Raw genomic sequence first — 7,500 nt, forward strand, 5'->3', positions numbered from 1 at the left:
CCCATGATCAGCCTCTCTGCTCCCAGCCTCCTCCAGCACGCCGTGCTCCTCTGCCGACACTCACACACCCGATCGCATCCACTCACACACACCCGATCGCATCCACTCACACACACCCGATCGCATCCACTCACACACACCCGATCGCATCCACTCACACACACCCGATGGCATCCACTCACACACACCCGATGGCATCCACTCACACACACCCGATCGCATACACTCACACACACCCGATCGCATCCACTCACACACACAGACACTGACGATATCGCACATACGCGCTTATACTCACAACATCCGGGGATATCACATGCTTCTGGCCATGTGATCCTCCGGCAGGTCCTGGAAGATCACAACAGCACAGTATCGAGGCCGAGAAGCAAGCGATATCCCAGGATGTTGTGAGTATGTGGATGCGATGTGATGTGTGTGTGTGTGTGAGTGTGATCTGATTTGTGTGTGTGTATGTGTGTGCTGTTATGTGTGTGCTGTTATGTGTCTGTATTTTCCGGCGCTGCAGGACCTTGATGTGTGGATGCGATGTGATGTGTGTGTGATGTGTGTGTGAGGTGTGTGTGAGAGTGAGTGTGAGCCGCTGTACACTGTTAACTATGATACACATCGGGTAACTAAGAGATATCCCAGCATGTTGTGATGTGTGGATGTGAGTGTGAGAGTGAGTGTGATCTGATGTGTGTGTGTACTCACCTGGGAATCGGGGCTCCGTGTCAGTTGGGCCAGAGCGAGCGTGGATTGCGTGAGGGGGGCGGGGGCCTGCAGAGAGCCGGGGCGAGAGGCCAATCCGTGTGGGGGGGCGGGGCCATGGCGAGCCCAGCGGCCAATCAGCTTTGTGTCACCGTAAGGACACAATTTCGGAGCATGACAGACAGACAGACAGACAGAATAAGGCAATTATATATATAGATATATACACACATATATATATATATGTATATTGTCATGTAGAGCTGTTGAAAGGACTTCATCCCCCTCTTCTTCACCAGCCACAGGTCGTCATGGCGATTATCTGATTGGCCTGGAAGCTTAAGGTATTTATGACTTTGGGTGATGGTAGAACTAAAGCCAAAAGCTTCAGAGAAAGACAATTCTTTGTAATATTGGCGGGAAAACTCCCAAAGCAGTTTTGAAGTGCGACTTTAATGCTAGAAAGATGAAAAACACATTGCCAGAATCCCTGCGTCGTGCGGAACCCAGCGCACCGTCTCACCTGACGAGGAGATCGACGGAATCACGACAAATTAGTATTGGCCAGTAAAATTGTGCTAGAGGCGTTGTGTTTGGTATCAATGTAACTGTAAAATCGAGATATTAAATATGACGCTAATATCTTTCACCTGTGTGACCCAGGGGCAAAGATATGAAAAACCCTAGAATTATGGAACTTTGTGACCATCTCAAGCCCAGCCCACAAGTGACTGTAAAATGATGTCACAGGCAAGGGGGGCTAGCAAGAGCATAAGAGACAGTTCCTGTCTTGGGGGCTCAGTCAGCACGAGGAGGGCATCATGAAGGGTGATGCTGGCCGATTCTAACATCTCTTGGAGTTCCCTCCTACTCCCTAAGCAGACGTCACTTCTATGGCACAAGCTTAGTAAGTTTCACGTTTATACCTTTTATTTTATGTAACTGTTATGCCGTAATGTGTATTGTTCCCTTTTGTAAATTCCTGTATATTCTTTAAACACTGCCTATTTTCGGATTAAATATATAAAAATTTAAGAGTTTCTTTCCTTATGCTTTATATACGAATCCAAAACCCCGAAGGGCCTTATGCTATCTGAAACGGGTTCCCAGCTACCTGTAGAAAGTCTGGGTGGTGGCAGCGTAATTGTTATTGCATAGAATTATTGGAGTGCTATCATTAAGGGTACCGAGGTATATAAATATTCCATTAGCAGGAATCAGAGATATACATTTACCCTTGCTGTGAGACCTCCAATATTTGGCATTATCAGCTCAGCAGCCTCATCTTATGCATTGTCCTGCAGTACCAAAAGTGGCCTGCAGACAAGGGGGCGCTAGAGAGTAGTCGTGTGTAACAAATCAGTGAACAGCTGCGGATTTCTGAGGGACTTCCCCGGCTGTTCGTGACAAATTGGTGGCAAGCGGTGGGATATATAAAGCATTAGTGATCTGGTTTGAGCAATCATACCTTTCACTAAAAACTTGCAAAAGTTTTGAGGATTGAACTCAGTGTTTAAATATACCTGGAACAATACTGTACGTGTAGCAGTTACCCCCTCCCCTTCTCTCTTGTTTTCTATCCTATCTTTTATTTGGCAATTATGGATGCTGTGTCAGAAGCCTGGTACAATCAGCAGAAGAAGGAAGTTCTTGCTGCACTCTGCAGATCCAAGTTGATTGATGGCCATGGCAAAACGAGGCAAGACCTCATTAAAGAACTTTTACAATGGGACGCAGAGCACGTTCATTCTCCCAGTGCTGGAGAAGAGGAGGCAAGCCAAGCCCAGGATAGTGCTTCTGCAGAGTCCCCACCATCAACTGCAAGCCAGAGCAGTGACCGGGGCAACATGGACTCTTTCCTGAAGATGGCTCTACAACAATTCGCTGCAGATGACCGGCAGGGACGGCTAAGCCTCATTCAGCAATATCGAGAGGCTGAGAGAGCCGAGCGAGAGGCTGAGAGAGCCGAGCGCCAGGCTCAGGCCGAGCGAGAGGCTGAGAGAGCCGAGCGAGAGCGCCAAGCCCAGAGAGACCATGAATTGAATATCCTCAAAGCCCGGCAGCAGACATCTTCCTCACTAAACGGTGAGTCCAATAATGCCAGCAGCTTTAAGCCCCGACCGGAGCACTTTCTTGTGATGGAAAAAGACGGGGATTTGGACACCTTTCTGAGGGGATTTGAAAAGACTTGCTTGCAGTACCAGTTGCCCTCAACACAATGGGCACAATACTTAACCCCAGGGCTGCGAGGCAAGGCCCTGGACGCGTTTGCCAGTCTCCCTCAAGAGCAGAGTGGAGACTATGGGGCCATAAAGCAGGCCCTAGTACGGAAGTATCAGCTGACTCCGGAGGTGTACCGAAAAAAATTCCGGACCCTCCAGCTCGGACCTCATGACAGCTACAGCGATTTGGAGGGTGGGCTCCAGCGCACCTTTGACCAGTGGATCCAAGGACTGTCCGTTACAACCTTTGAGGAGTTAAAGGACCTCATGGTGAAGGACCAACTCCTACATGTCTGTCCTGTGGAGGTTCGACAGTTTGTTATGGACCGAGAGCCCAAGGAGGCCTCAAAAGCAGCCCAGATTGCCGACGCCTATGTGGCCAACCGTGCATCGGAGGTGCGGAAGCCGTCCACCACTAGCTGGAAAGGGGGTAAGATGACAACTACAACCACCCCTGCCCCTACCAGCCGACCTCCCGTAGGTCCTGTTTCATCCACCAGTGCCCGGCCCACCTCTGACACTCGCAGGTGTTTTTCCTGCAACCTGCCTGGACACCTCAGCTCTGGTTGCCCAGAGAGGCAGAAGAGGAACCCCACATCCAAGGCCCAAGGGCCCACTGGAACTGTCCTTTTGGCAAGGAAGGCGGGTGGTAGGGCCTGCGAAAACCTACACCCCGTCACCGTAGGCGGAACCCCCACTGTGGGGCTCAAGGACACTGGGGCCGACAGAACACTGGTCCGCCCTGAACTGGTACCCCCTGAAAACTTTATCCCGGGAAAACTCCTGACTGTCGCCTTGGCGGGGGGTGTCCACCACTCCTTCCCAATGGCCCTGATTCCCCTCGACTGGGGTGCTGGGAGAGGGTGGAGGGAAGTGGGGGTGGATGAACATCTACCAACCAATGTTTTATTGGGGACTGATCTGGGGCGATTAGTCGCACAATTTCTCCCTGATGATCCTCCCGAATCCAAAAAGTCATGTGATACAAATGTTGTTGATCAGTCATGTGATGCAAATGTTGTTAAATCATGTGATGCAAATGTTGTTGATAAGTCATGCGACCCGAATGCGGATACCCAGAACGTAATTACAAATGTTGTGCATGGTAATAAAGTGGAGATTTGTACAGGGGAACTCAGCCATGCCACGCGGCAGGGTGACGTGGCTGAGGACAACCCCAAGGTAGCAAGTGTCTGTGCTGACAGAGATGGAGGCAGACATGAGAACCACGAGGACAGTGGTCAAATGCAGCTGAGCAGTGTCACAGCGGACAGTGACACAGCCAGTAGTACCTGTCAGGCTGATGGGGAAGAGTGGTTATTCCCCGGGGAGACAGCCTTCATCGGTGCTGTCACCCGCAGTCAGAGTGCCCAGAACGCAAATGAAACCTTGCCTGCTGACACCTCTTCACCCAGAGGGATAACGGAACTGGTTACGGACCCAGAGCAGGTCCCAGAGGGTCCTGGTGAGGTTGGAACCTTAACGTCACTTTTGGCTGCCTCTAGCCAAGAGTTTCAGGTGGCTCTACGAACTGATGCCAGTCTAGAGACGTTAAGGGACCTCGCAGAGAAGCCCTCCTCCGAGACCGATAAGGAGAGGGTATTCTGGGACCAGGGAAAGTTGTACCGGGAGACAATTCCCTGTAACCCCCAACAAGAGTGGCTGAAGGAAAAACAGCTGGTGGTGCCTCACCGCTTTAGGAGTGAGTTGCTGCGGATTGCCCATGAGATCCCACTCGCCGGACACTTGGGGGTTAGCAAAACCAAGGCCCGGCTGTCTCACCACTTCTATTGGCCCAAAATGGGGACAGATGTTGCCAACTACTGCCGCTCCTGTATCACATGTCAAAGAGTGGGAAAGTCAGGGCCTGCTCCCAAAGCTCCCCTGATCTCTTTGCCGGTGATAGAGGAGCCTTTCCAGAGGGTCGCTGTGGACATTGTCGGGCCTCTGGCCGTCCCCAGCAGCTCTGGAAAACGGTTCGTCCTTACTGTGGTAGACTATGCTACCCGGTATCCGGAGGCAGTGGCTCTGTCCTCAGTTAGAGCCGATAAGGTGGCAGATGCCCTCTTGACCATATTCTCCCGAGTAGGATTTCCCAGGGAGATGCTTACCGACCAGGGGACTCAGTTCATGTCTCGTCTAATGGAGGCTCTCTGTAAGAAAATGCAGGTGCGGCATCTGATATCAAGCGCTTATCACCCACAGACCAATGGTTTGTGTGAGCGATTTAATGGTACACTTAAGCAGATGCTTAAGATGCTGGTTGAGTCACATGGACGCGACTGGGAGCGGTATCTCTCACACCTGCTGTTTGCCTACAGAGAGGTACCACAGGCCTCAACGGGGTTTTCCCCCTTCGAGCTCCTGTATGGCAGACGAGTCCGGGGGCCTCTTGGTCTGGTAAGGGAATCCTGGGAAGAGGAACTGAATTCCCCAGAAGTGTCCGTTGTGGAGTATGTCATTCGGCTCCGTGACAAAATGCAGTCAATGACGCAGATGGTGCATGAGAATATGGCGCAAGCCCAGGCCAGCCAGAAGCGATGGTACGACCAACACGCTCGAGAGCGGGTGTACGAAGTGGGTCAGAAGGTGTGGGTCCTAGTCCCAATGACCCAGAACAAGCTTCAGGCGGCCTGGGAGGGTCCATACCTGGTGCATCAGCGCCTCAATGACGTAAACTATGTGGTCACCATCGACCATGCCAGGAAGAGGCAAAAGGTCTTCCATGTCAACATGATGAAAGCTCATCATGACAGGGAAGCCTTTGCTCTTCCTGTGTGTAGTCTTCCCGAGGAAGGCGAAAGTGAAGTCTTGGTGGACTTGCTCGCCTCAGCCCGGGATGGAGGGTCTATCGAGGAGGCGGCATTCAACCCACAGCTATCCTTGGACCAAAAGTCCCAGCTGCGGGAGGTATTCCGGCCCTACCTGATGACCTTCACGAATGTCCCAGGGAAGACATCCCTAGCCACCCACCAGGTGGACACAGGGAGTCATTCCCCAGTTCGTCAACCCCCATACCGTGTCTCCCTAGAGGTACAAAAGGACATAAAAAGGGAGATCGATGAAATGCTAGTCCTGGGAGTGATCCAGAGGTCCAAAAGTGCATGGGCCTCGCCTGTAGTCTTGGTTCCAAAAAAGGACCGGACAACCCGGTTTTGTGTGGACTACAGGAGGCTAAATGCAATCACAGCACCCGATGCGTACCCAATGCCACGCATCGACGAGTTACTGGATTGCTTAGCCGGGGCCCAGTACCTGACCATCATGGACCTGAGTCGAGGGTACTGGCAGATTCCTATGTCCAAGGAAGCACAGGAAAGGTCCGCCTTCATCACCCCATTCGGGCTGTATGAATCCCTCGTCATGCCCTTTGGCATGAGAAATGCTCCTGCCACTTTCCAGCGATTGGTCGACCAGCTGCTCGAGGGACTAGGAGGGTTTGCAGTAGCTTACCTGGATGACATTGCCATCTTTAGTCCCACTTGGGAGGAACACCTGGGGCACCTGGAGCAGGTGCTCAGGCGGATCCAAAGCGCTGGTCTTACTATAAAGCCAGGGAAGTGTCAGATCAGCATGACTGAGGTACAGTACCTTGGACACAGAGTGGGTGGCGGGACCCTGAAACCAGAGCCAGGGAAGGTTGATGCCATCACCTCCTGGCCTACCCCCAAGTCAAAGAAGCAGGTGATGTCCTTCTTGGGTACGGCAGGGTACTATAGGAAGTTCGTTCCTAACTATAGTGCTCTTGCTAAGCCGTTGACGGACCTCACCAAAAAGAAGCTACCGCAAGTAGTCACCTGGACAGATGACTGTGAACGGTCCTTCAGGGCACTAAAAGCTGCCCTCGCCAGTTCCCCAATCCTACAAGCTCCGGACTTCACCCGACGGTTCATAGTTCAGACAGATGCCAGTGCGTTTGGCCTTGGTGCAGTACTCAGCCAGGTAAATGGGAAGGGAGAAGAGCATCCGGTGATGTTTCTCAGCCGCAAGCTCTTATCCCGGGAAGTGGCCTACGCCACTGTGGAGAAGGAGTGCCTCTCTATAGTGTGGGCCCTGCGGAAACTGCAGCCCTACCTATATGGACGCAACTTCACCATAGTGACAGACCACAACCCTCTCAGCTGGCTACATCGGGTGGCCGGCGACAATGGTAAGCTACTGCGGTGGAGCTTGGCACTACAGCAGTATGACTTTACCATTCAACACAGGAAGGGTGTTGAGCATGGCAACGCTGATGGGCTGTCCCGGCAGGGGGATGCCAGCGAGGTAGGCTTAGGAGACGATTGGCAAATCAATCTCCCATGCTACCTCAAAAAGAGGGGAGGTGTCATGTAGAGCTGTTGAAAGGACTTCATCCCCCTCTTCTTCTCCAGCCACAGGTCGTCATGGCGATTATCTGATTGGCCTGGAAGCTTAAGGTATTTATGACTTTGGGTGATGGTAGAACTAAAGCCAAAAGCTGCAGAGAAAGACAATTCTTTGTAATATTGGCGGGAAAACTCCCAAAGCAGGTTTTGAAGTGCGACTTTAATGCTAGAAAGATGAAAAACACATTGCCAGAATCCCT

The sequence above is a fragment of the Anomaloglossus baeobatrachus genome, chromosome 4 (assembly GCF_048569485.1).
Source record: "Anomaloglossus baeobatrachus isolate aAnoBae1 chromosome 4, aAnoBae1.hap1, whole genome shotgun sequence".
NCBI lineage: Eukaryota > Metazoa > Chordata > Amphibia > Anura > Aromobatidae > Anomaloglossus > Anomaloglossus baeobatrachus.